The sequence below is a fragment of the Somniosus microcephalus genome, unplaced genomic scaffold (assembly GCF_052327205.1).
Source record: "Somniosus microcephalus isolate GS21.2 unplaced genomic scaffold, FLI_Smic_1.0 unresolved_chr1, whole genome shotgun sequence".
Lineage (NCBI taxonomy): Eukaryota > Metazoa > Chordata > Chondrichthyes > Squaliformes > Somniosidae > Somniosus > Somniosus microcephalus.
In genome coordinates this window covers 66988053-67000317 of record NW_028225179.1, presented here as the reverse complement: position 1 = coordinate 67000317, position 12265 = coordinate 66988053, and positions in this window count along the sequence as shown.

Genomic DNA, 12265 nt, shown 5'->3' with positions numbered 1-12265 from the left:
TTTCCTCTTCTTTTTCTCCTTTTTTTCTATCCTTTTCTTTCTTCCTTTTCTTCTCTTTCTTCTTTCTTCCTTTTTTCTTCCTTTTCTTCTTCTTTCTTTTTCCTTCTATCTTTCTCTTATTTTCCTTTTTTCTTCCTTTTCTCTCTTTTCTCTTCCTTTTCTTTTTCTCCTTTTCTTTTTTATCCCTTTTCCTTTTCTTTTTTTCTTCCTTTTCTTCCTTTTCTTCTTTATTCTTCCTTTTCTCTTTCTTTTTCTTCCCTTTTCTTTTCTTCTTTCTCTCTTCTTCTTTTCCTATTCTTTTCTTTCTTTTCTCTTCCTATTCTTTTCTTCCTTTCTCTTTTTTCTTCCTTCTCTTTTCTCTTTCTTTTCTCTTCCTTTTCTCTTTCTTTTTTCTCCTTTTCTTTTCTTTTTCTTCCTATCCTCTTTCTTTTTTCTTCCTTCTTCTTTTCTTTTTTCTTCCTCTTCTTTTTTCTTCCTTTCTATTCTCTTCTTTTCTTCCTTTTTCTTCTCTTTCTTTTCCTTTCCTTTCTTCTTCTTTTCCTCCTTCCTCTCTTCTCCCCTTCTCATTTCTTTCTCCCTTATCTTCCTTAATCCTCTCTCTCCCCTACACACCCCCAACCACACCCCAAAACAAACCTCCCTACAACACCCAAACACCCACACCCACCCCCCACCACCCCAACCACCCCACCCACCCCAACCACCCCACCCCCACCCCAACCACCCCACCCACCCAACCACCCCACCCCCCACACCCCCACCCCCCCACCCCAACCACCCCCCACCCCCAACCCCACCCCACCCAACCCCCCCCCCAACCCCCCCCACCCAACCACCCCCACCCCACCCCACCCACCCCCCCAACCCCCCACCCCCACCCCCACCCCCCCACCCACCCCAACACCCCCACCCCACCCCACCCCCACCCACCCCCAACCACCCCCACCCACCCCACCCCACCACCACCCCAACCACCCCCCCCCACCACCACCCCACCACCACCCCCACCCCAACCACCCCACCACACCCACCCCAACCACCCCAACCCCACCCCCCCCCCACCCCCCACCCAACCACCCACCACCCCCACCCCCACCCACCCCACCCCCCCCCCACCCCACCCAACCCCCCCACCCCAACCACCCCCACCCCAACCACCCCACCCCACCACCCCACCCAACCACCCCCACCAACCACCCACCCACCCAACCCCCACCCCAACCCCCCACCACACCCCACCCCCACCCCCCACCCCAACACCCCACCCCACCACCCCACCCCACCCCCACCCCACCACCCCCACCCCACCCCACCCCAACCACCCCCACCCACCCAACCCACCCCCACCCCCCACAACCCCCCACCACCACCCCACCCCCAACACCCCACCCCAACCACCCACCCCACTCCCCACCCAACCACCCCACCCCCCTCCCCAACCCACCCCCCCCTCCCCCTCCCCCACCACCACCCCACCCCAACCACCCCCACCCACCCCACCCACACCCCCACCCCCCACCCCAACCACCCCCCACCCCACCCACCCCCCACCCCACCCCAACCACCCCCCTCCCTCCCCCCCCTCCCCAACCACCCCTCCCCTCCCCTCCCCAACCACCCCCCACCCCTCCCCCACCCTCCCCCCCCACCCCTACCTCCCCCCCCCCTCCCCCTCCCACCTCCCTCCCACCCCTCCCCCCTCCCACCTCCCTCCCCTCCCCCTCCCTCCCCCCCTCCCTCCTCCCTCCCCCTCCCTCCCTCCCCCTCCTCCTCCCCCTCCCCTCCCTCCCCCCTCCCCTTCCTCCCCCCCTCCCTCCTTCCTCCCCCCCCTCCCCTCCTCCCCCCTCCCCCCCTCCCCTCCCCTTCCTCCCCCCTCCCCTCCTCCTCCCTCCCCCCCTCCCCCTCCTCCTTCCTCCCCCCTCCCCTCCCTTCCTCCCCCTCCCCTCCCTTCCTCCCCCCTCTCCCCCCTCCTCTCCCCTCCCATCCCCTTCCTCCCTCCCTCTCCTCCCCCTCCCCTCCACTCCTCCTCCCCTCCCCTCACCTCCTCCTCCTCCCTCCCTTCCCTCCCCTTCCTTCCTCCCCCCTCCCCTCCCCTTCCTCCCCCCTCCCCTCTCCTTCCTCCCCCCCTCCCCTCTCCTTCCTCCCCCCCTCCCCTCCTCCCCTCCCCTTCCTCCCCCCTCCCCTCCCTCTCCCCCTCCTCTCCCCTCCCTCCCTCCCCCTCCCCTCCACTTCCTCCTCCCCTCCCCCCTCACCTCGACTTCCTCCTCCCCTCCCCTCCCTTCCCTCCCCTTCCTTCCTCCCCCCTCCCCTTCCTCCCCCCTCCCCTCCGCTTCCTCCCCCCTCCCCTTCCTCCCCTCCCTTTCCTCCCCCCTCCCCTCCCTTTCCTCCCCCCTCCCCTCCCCTTCCTCCCCCCTCCCCTTCCTCCTCCCTCCCCTCCCCTTCCAACCCCCTTCCTCTCCCCTTCCTCCCCCCTCCCCCCTCCCCTCTCCCCTTCCTCCCCCTACCCTCCCCTCCCCTCTCCCCTTCCTCCCCCTCCCCTTCCTCCCCCCCCTCCTCTCCCCTTCCTCCCCTCTCCCCTCCCCTTCTTCCCCCTCCCCTTCCTCCCCCTCCCCTCCCCTTTCTCCCCCCCTCCCCTCCCCCGCCCCTCCCCCTTCCCCCCTCCTCCCCTCCCCTTCCTCCTCCCCCTCCCCTTCCTCCCCCTCCCCTCCCCCCTTCCTCTCCCCCTCCCCTTCCTCTACCCCTCCCCTCCCCTTCCTCCCCCCTCCCCTATCCTTCCTCCTCCCCCCCTCCGCTCCCTTCCCCCCCTCCACTCCTTCCCCCCTCCCCTCCTTCCCCCCTCCCCTCCTTCCCCCCTCCCCTCCTTCCCCCCTCCCCTCCCCTCCTTCCCCCCTCCCCACACCCCTCCTTCCCCACACCCCTCCTTCCCCCCCTCCTCCGCCCCCCTTCCCTACCCCCCTCCTTCCCTCCCCCCTCCCTCCCCCACTCCTTCCCTACCCTCCTTCCCTCCCCCCTTCCCTCTCCCTCCTCCTGCTCCCCCCCTTCCGCCCCCCCTTCGCCCCCTTCCGCCCCCCCTTCCCTCCCCCTTCCGCCCCCCTTCTCCCCCTTCCGACCCCCCTTCTCCCCCTTCCGACCCCCCTTCTCCCCCTTCCGCCCCCCTTCTCCCCCTTCCGCCCCCCCTTCTCCCCCTTCCGCCCCCCCTTCTCCCCCTTCCGCCCCCCCTTCTCCCCCTTTCGCCCCCCCTTCTCCCCCTTCCTTCTCCCCCTTCCGCCCCCCCTTCTCCCCCTTCCGCCCCCCTTCTCACCCTACCGCCCCAGTCGCTCTCTTCCCCCCCCGTCGCTCTCTCTCTTCCCCCCCGTCGCTCTCTCTCTCCCCCCAGTCGCTCTCTCTCCCCCCCAGTCGCGCTCTCTCTCCCCCCCAGTCGCTCTCTCTCTCCCCCCCCCGTCGCTCTCTCTCTCCCCCCAGTCGCTCTCTCTCTCCCCCCCAGTCGCTCTCTCTCTCCCCCCCAGTCGCTCTCTCTCTCCCCCCCAGTCGCTCTCTCTCTCCCCCCCAGTCGCTCTCTCTCTCCCCCCCAGTCGCTCTCTCTCTCCCCCCCAGTCGCTCTCTCTCCCCCCCAGTCGCTCTCTCTCTCCCCCCCAGTCGCTCTCTCTCTCCCCCCCAGTCGCTCTCTCTCTCCCCCCCCAGTCGCTCTCTCTCTCCCCCCAGTCGCTCTCTCTCTCCCCCCCAGTCGCTCTCTCTCTCCCCCCCAGTCGCTCTCTCTCTCCCCCCCAGTCGCTCTCTCTCTCCCCCCGTCGCACTCTCTCTCCCCCCCAGTCGCTCTCTCTCTCCCCCCCCAGTCGCTCTCTCTCTCCCCCCCCAGTCGCTCTCTCTCTCCCCCCCCAGTCGCTCTCTCTCTCCCCCCCAGTCGCTCTCTTCCCCCCAGTCGCTCTCTCTCTCCCCCCCAGTCGCTCTCTCTCTCCCCCCAGTCGCTCTCTCTCTCCCCCCCGTCGCTCTCTCTCTCCCCCCCAGTCGCTCTCTCTCTCCCCCCAGTCGCTCTCTCTCTCCCCCCCCAGTCGCTCTCTCTCTCCCCCCCAGTCGCTCTCTCTCTCCCCCCCAGTCGCTCTCTCTCTCCCCCCAGTCGCTCTCTCTCTCCCCCCCAGTCGCTCTCTCCCTCCCCCCCAGTCGCTCTCTCTCTCCCCCCCAGTCGCTCTCTCTCCCCCCCAGTCGCTCTCTCCCTCCCCCCCAGTCGCTCTCTCTCTCCCCCCCGTCGCTCTCTCTCTCCCCCCCCAGTCGCTCTCTCTCTCCCCCCCCAGTCGCTCTCTCTCTCCCCCCCCAGTCGCTCTCTCTCTCCCCCCCCCGTCGCTCTCTCTCTCCCCCCCAGTCGCTCTCTCTCTCCCCCCCAGTCGCTCTCTCTCTCCCCCCCAGTCGCTCTCTCTCTCCCCCCCCAGTCGCTCTGCTCTCCCCCCCCAGTCGCTCTCTCTCTCCCCCCCCAGTCGCTCTCTCTCTCCCCCCCAGTCGCTCTCTCTCTTCCCCCCAGTCGCTCTCTCTCTCCCCCCCAGTCGCTCTCTCTCTCCCCCCCAGTCGCTCTCTCTCTCCCCCCCAGTCGCTCTCTCTCTCCCCCCCAGTCGCTCTCTCTCTCCCCCCCAGTCGCTCTCTCCCTCCCCCCCAGTCGCTCTCTCTCTCCCCCCCAGTCGCTCTCTCTCCCCCCCAGTCGCTCTCTCCCTCCCCCCCAGTCGCTCTCTCCCTCCCCCCCAGTCGCTCTCTCTCTCCCCCCCAGTCGCTCGCTCTCTCCCCCCCAGTCGCTCGCTCTTTCCCCCCCAGTCGCTCGCTCGCTCCCCCCCAGTCGCTCGCTCTCTCCCCCCCAGTCGCTCTCTCTCTCTCTCTCTCTCTCTCTCTTCCCCCCCCCGTCTGTCTCTCTCTCTCTCTCTCTCTCTCTCTCTTTCCCCCCCCCCCCGTCTCTCCTCCCCCCAGTCTCTCACTCTCTCTCTCCCAACAACAACATCCCCTCAAAAAACCCTCGGCACCGCCGGGCACTCCAGCTATTTATTAAATAAAGGGAGGATGAGAAATATAGTATAAGCACATTGACTAAAAAGGGTGGTGCAAAATTAATATAATTCTAAAAATGATTAAAAGATCAAGAAACTCGATGGGCTGAATGGCCTCCTTCTGTGCCGTTATGATTCTTAGGCCTAGAAATTGGGTTGGGGCGCCAAAGTGGCGCAAAAGCCGGCGGAGCGCAGGATTTAGCGCAGCGATCGGAGTGATAGTGATCGCCAGAAATTCCGTTTCAGTGCCCCTCGAGGGACAGGGGGCGAGGCTCGAGGCGCTCCGCGTCCCTCTTAGGGTGCTGAAACTGATTATCGCCGCGCTAAGGGCCGCAGCGCCACACGCTGCGGCACGGCACGCTGTGGTACTGCAGGCCTTCCTCCCACTGTTAAGGGGGAGGTGCCTGCAACAGCGCGATCCCCGCTCGCGAGTGCCAGCAAATGAGCCCGACACCAAGGAGAAGTGCCGGGCTCTCGGGAAACAGCTGGCAATGCCGCGGGGGGGTGTGGTTAGGAGGTCGGGGACGGAGGTGCTGGCAGGCGGCCGCCGAAAAAGCGGCCGCCCCGCACCTCCACCTTAACTTGCGCCGCTGACGGCACAGTATGGCCCCGTGAACCGGGCACGGGTAGAGAGCGGCGCAACTGCGGCGTTCGCTACCAAATATCGCGAACGGGGCACGAATGGGGCGCTGCGCACACCGATGACGTCGGGAGAAAGGAATGGAAGGATATGCTGATAGGGTGAGATAAGGAAGGGTGGGAGGAGGCTCGTGTGGAGCATCAACATCGGTATGGACCTGTTGGACCGAATGGCCTGTTTCTGTGTTGTGCACTCACTGTAATTCTATGTATCTCCTTAAGTGACTCTACATGAATGATGAATAAATGTCATTTATTTGTATGAATGGGTGATTGATCGCACTTATTAATCGCTGACTTCAGGAAAACAGACTTGCATTTAATATAGCACCTTTCATGACCTCAGGACAAAGTGCTTTACAGCCAATGAAGTACTTTTGAGGTGCAGTCACTGTTGTAATGTGGGAAGCACGGCAGCCAATTTACGCACAGCAAGCTCCCACAAACAGCAACATGATAACGACCAGACAATGGGGGGAAAATTGAAAAACTTCGCCTGTGCCCCGAAAAAATTAGCGCCCCTGTGGCCGAAATTCACCAGTTAGCGACCCAAGAGGGAAGCGGGGTGCTACTGGAAGCGCCCCGCCTCTCCCTTGGGGCGCTGCGAGTGTATATCGTGGAGGGACCTAGCGCAGCGCAACCCGGGGCCCAGCTGGACCACCAGGGATCGGAGTGCTGGCAAAAGAGCCCGGCACTCGAGAGATGTGCCGGGCTCATGGAGCGCAGCCGGCACTCTGCGGGGGGGAACATAGAAACATAGAAGATAGGAGCAGGAGTAGGCCATTCGGCCCCTCGAGCCTGCTCCGCCATTCAATGAGATCATGGCTGATCATCCAATATTCAGTACCCTGTCCCTGCTTTCTCCCCATATCCCTTGATCGCTTTAGCCTAAAGAAATATATCCAACTCTTTTTTGAATATATTTAATGAACTGGCCTCCACCGCCCTCTGTGGCAGAGAATTCCACAGGTTCACCACTCTCTGGGTGAAGAAATTCCTCCTCATTTCAGTCCTAAATGGCTTACCCCTTATCCTTAGACTATGACCCCTGGTTCTGGACTCCCCGGCCATCAGAAACATCCTTCCTGCATCTAGTCTGTTCTGACCTGACAGAATTTTATAGGTTTCGATGAGATCCCCTCTCAATCTTCTAAACTTCAGTGAGTATAAGTCCAATCGACACAATCTCTCATACGTCATTCCTGCCATCCCAGGTATCAGCCTGGTGAATCTTCGCTGCACTCCTTCCATGGCAAGAACGTCCTTCCTCAGGTAAGGCAACCAAAGCTGCACACAATACTCAAGGTGCGGTCTCACCAAGGCCCTGTACAACTGCAGCAAGACATCCTTGTTCCTGTACTCGAACCCTCTTGCTACAAAGGCCAACATACCATTTGCCTTCTTAACCGCCTGCTGCACCTGCATGCTTACCTTCAGTGACTGGTGCACAAGAACACCCAGGTCTCTTTGCACTTCCCCTTCTCCCAATCTATTGCCATTCAAATAATAATCTGCCTTCCTGTTTTTGCCATCAAAGTGGATAACCTCACATTTATCCACATTATAGTGCATTTGCCATGTTTCTGCCCAGTTTCTGCCCAATCACCCAACCTGTCCAAATCGTACTGGAGTTTCACGACATCCTCCTCACAGCATACCCTCCCACCCAGCTTTGTGTCATCTGCAAATTTGTAGATATTACATCCAATTCCCTCGTCCAGATCATTAATATATATTGTGAATAGCTGGGGTCCTAGGACCGATCCTTGCGGTACCCCACTAGTCACTGCCTGCCATTCGGAAAACGACCCATTTATTCCAACTCTTTGCTTTCTGTCCACCAACCAGTTCTCTATCCAAGTCAATACCTTGCCCCGAATCCCATGTGCCTTAATTTTGCACGCTAACCTCTTATGTGGGACCTTATCGAAAGCCTTCTGAAAGTCCAAATACACCACATCCACTGGTTCTCCCTTATCTACTTTATAAGTTACATCCTCAAAAAATTCCAGTAGATTAGTCAAGCATGATTTACCTTTTGTAAATCCATGTTGACTTTGTCCGATCCTGTCACTGCTTTCCAAGTGCTCTGCTATTACATCTTTTATAATGGACTCTAGCATTTTCCCCACTACCGATGTCAGGCTTACCGGTCTATAATTCCCCGCTTTTTCTCGACCACCTTTTTGAATAGTGGGGTAACATTAGCTACCCTCCAATCCATGGGTACTGTTCCAGAGTCTATCGAGTTCTGGAAGATGACCAGCAATGCATCTACTATTTCTAGGGCCACTTCCTTAAGTACCCTGGGATGTAGATTATCAGGCCCTGGGGATTTATCGGCCTTCAGTCCCATCAATTTTCCTAACACCATTTCCCTACAAATACTGATTTCTTTCAGTTCCACCCTTTCATCAGACCCTATGTTCCCCGACATCTCTGGGAGGTTATTTGTGTCCTCCTTTGTGAAGACAGAACCAAAATATGTATTTAGTTGGTCTGCCATTTCTTTGTTCCCCATTATAAATTCCCCTGATTCTGACTGCAAGGGACCTACGCTTGACTTCACCAATCTTTTTCTCTTCACATATCTATAAAAGCTTTTACAGTCAGTTTTTATGTTCCCTGCAAGCTTACTCTCATATTCTATTTTCCCTTTCTTTAAGGGGTGGGGGCTGCAGAGTAGGCCGGAAAGGGCAGAGGGGGCAGGTGCTGGCAGACACCTTCCCTTTTAATTAGTGTCGCCCCGGCCACAGGTAGGCCCCCCCGACCCTGTCGGACATAGCGTCTGGCGGTAAGTCAGGGGGCGCTACCGATGATCGTGAGCGGGGCGCTGCGCACGGCGTTGATGTCATCACCAAAGGCGGGGTGCTAAGGGTTACCGCCACTGCTAACCTCCCGCTGAATTTCGCGGGAGGCGTTGGCGCCGCTAACGGGAGGCGCAAAGCAACCGAATTTTTAGGCCTATCTGTTTTCCAGTGGAGTTGTTTGAGGGGTAAATATTGGCCCCAGGACACCAGAAAGCACTCCCCCTGCTCTTCTTAGAAATAATGGCCGTGGGAATCTTTTACATCCACCCAAGGGGGCAGACGGGGCCTCAGTTTAACGTCTCATCTGAAAGACAGATAGCGTTTAACCAGAGATCTGTTTGGAGGAATATTTAGCAGGCAGAATTCATCAACTCGTGACCGCCCGACGCACAACCCCGGCTAAAACTGCATACAGGGGCTCAGAGTCCAGGCCGAGGAGAAACGCCTCAATTCACAAATACTTCAGGAAAGTGGAAAAGTTCCTCAAACAGCAGAGATTCAGTGGCTGTGCCTGGGAAATAATCTGCGCAGAGACCAGGGCCCATTTACAACAGATCCTTTTCACAACGGCAAAAATCAGAAGAAATGAAAGATTTTCCGTCGATGTGTTTATTACAGACTGGGAATAATGAATATTTATTAAAAATTGTCGAGTTTTATAAAAGTCTTATTCTGTTCAATCAACCGCGCAACCCGGTTTAACAGAGTCAGAATAGAAACATCGAAAAATAGGAGCAGGAGTAGGCCATTCGGCCCTTCGAGCCTGCTCCGCCATTCAATATGATCATGGCTGATCCTCTATCTCAATACCATATTCCTGCTCTCTCCCCATACCCATTGATGCCTTTTGTGTCTAGCAATCTATCTATCTCCTTAAATATATTCAGTGACTTGGCTTCCACAGCCTTCTGTGGTAGAGAATTCCATAGGTTCGCCACCCTCTGAGTGAAGAAATTTCTCCTCATCTCAGTCCTAAATGTCCTACCCCATATCCTGAGACTGTGACCCCTCGTTCTAGACCACCCCCCCCCAAGACAGGGGAAACATCCTCCCTGCATCCACTCTATCTTGCCCTGTCAGAATTTTATGGCCTAGAAATTCAGTTGCGTTCGCCAGCCGTTAACGCCATAAGAGGCGTAGATTTCCAGTGCTAGGCATTTAGCGCCCGGGCGCAGGCCGGTCTGTGCCAACGCCCAACTTCAGTTGACATTTAGCGCCGGCGCAAAGTGTTTGCGCCCGCTCAGCTGCGCGCGCAGCTTATGACGTCATTTCGTCGTGCAACGCTGTTTGTGCACCCCAAACCGGAAATTCAGTGGCGCCCGCCCAATGTGGGCGTGGCGCTGTTAAGAACTGTGAAGTGGAACGCAGCAGAGGCCCTGCGGGCCCCGGGGAGCGCTAATTAAAGGGCACTTACACTGAACTATAAAGGCCAGCCATTTTGCTGCAATGACTTTAGTGCTTTGGATTTCTGGACAGAGACCAAGGAACAGACCTTACTGATTTGGGACAACATAGGAGAGGTATTTTTGGCTTCTGGCCAGAGCTTGGAAATTTGACTCTTTGTGATTTCACTGTTTGCAAGTTTATTATGGGGGCTGCATGGGGTTCCAACCCTCAGTTCCAGCATTATGTGCGAAGGGCTCGCAGACGCTGTGTGAGAGGGGCAGCCATGCCTAGACGCAGAGGGGCCATCAGGCGTCGGCAACGTAGGCCTTACCCACTCAGGGAATACCGGCAGCAGGTGTCCTATCTCACCATGACTGCCGCGCGTTGTGTTAAGAGGCTGCGCTTCAGAAGGGAGGTGGTTGCAGAGATCTGCCAGCTGCTTCACAGAGATCTGCGTCCACAGCTGATGTGCAGGACGTCTCTGTCGGTGGAAGTGAAGGTCACGGTGGCTCTGAACTTTTATGCAAGCGGCTCCTTCCAAGCCGCTGCTGGGGACATAGCGAACATCTCCCAGTTCGCCGTGCATCGCTGCATCCGGCAGGTCACCGATGCCCTTTTCGCAAGGAGACACCAATTCATCTCCTTCCCCATGACCCTAGAGAGGCAGGAGCAGCGTGCAGTCAGATTTGCCAGGATCGCCGACTTCCCCATGGTGCAGGGCGCCATTGACTGCACGCATGTGGCTATGCGGGCACCTATCGACAATGCCGAGGATTACCGCAACCGGAAGGGCTACCATTCCCTCAATGTACAGCTGGTGTGTGACCACAGGCAGCGCATCCGAGCTGTCAATGCCCGCTTTCCAGGAAGCAGCCACGATGCATTTATCCTGCGCCAGACTACTGTGGCTGACATGTTCGAGGCACAGCCTCCACCAAGGGGATGGCTTATCGGGGACAAGGGCTACCCTTTGTGCACATGGCTCATGACCCCGCTCCGCGCGCCCAGGACCCCTGCGGAGGAGGCATACAACGAAAGCCATCAAGCCACAAGGAACATCATAGAGCAAACGATTGGCATCCTGAAGCAACGGTTCCGCTGCCTGGATCGATCCGGCGGATCTCTACAGTATTCGCCGGATAGAGTCTCCCAGTTCGTTGTCGTTTGCTGCATGCTGCACAACCTGGCTATCCGCAGGACTCAGGCACTGCCACCTCACGTTGGGCCACCACCTCAGGAGGACGAGCAGGAGGGTTATGAGGAGGAGGAGGAGGAGGAGGAGGAGTACCAGCCCAGAAGGGAGCCACAAGGTCCAAGGGCCGTCCGCCGGCGGCTTATTGAACGACACTTCTAGGCCCCCTGTCAGGGAATGGCTTGTGGCAATGAACGCACCTGAATGCAGCCGCTCCGCAAGCCCTCAGCCAGTTAACGCAACAACCACTTGAAACATGACACCTGGACAAGCTGAATAAATAAAAAGCTTTATTTAACAAACTCAGGGCCCTTCCCACATGAAACAGAAAAACAGACAAGACCCCCAAAAAACAGTGAAAAACATATCTCACTCCCACAACCTGGGGAGGAATAACAAAACTTGTCAATCCAATTGGCCTTCATCTTCGGCCTTTCCAAAATAAGCCCCCCCCCTCCAGAACACAAACACCCCCATATAAAAAAAACAGTTGCCGACACCCTCTACTTGGTGTGCCGAGAGGGCAAGTCCTTGTGCAGGCTTCTCCGGCCCCTGCCCGACCTGTTGCTCCGCCTCAACCTGGGCCCTGTGGGTGTTGGAAGGCTGGGGGAAGACTCCTGAGGGCCACAATGCGTAATGGCAGATGCCCTTGGGGGTCGGCCTAGACGAAGTCCGGCCCTGGAGGGTCCGGCTGCTGACTGCTGCAGCTGTGGCTGGGCAGCATCAGTCTCTGCAGCAGCTCGCCGCACCTTGGCTGGGGGAGTGGCAGTGGCGGCTGCAGCAATGGGGGCAAGCTGGCTGATGCCAGGCGCTCGCTGGTCGCCAGAGACATTGGCACTCGGCCGGGCTGGCACTGCAGCAAGTGCAGCAATCTGGTGGAGGCCAGACCGCTGTGCTGCAGCAGGGCGGCGGGTGCCCTGTCGATGCTTCCGTGACACAGCGAGTGTGGCAGAAGTGAGTGCCCGAACTGCCCTGTTCTGTGCCCGCATCAGATCAGCCAGTGTCTGCACGGCACCACTCATGAACTCGCGACTCGCGTCCTGTGCTGCCGCGAGTTGGTCGACACCCCTGGCCTGTGCTGCCGCGAGTTGCTCAACACCCCTGGCCTGTGAGTCCCCAAAAGCGGCCACACTATGAGCCAGGGACTCAATGGCCTGAGGCAACTGTCCCACAACCCCCATGAACTCGTTGTGGTGCCGCTCGGAGGCCACGGA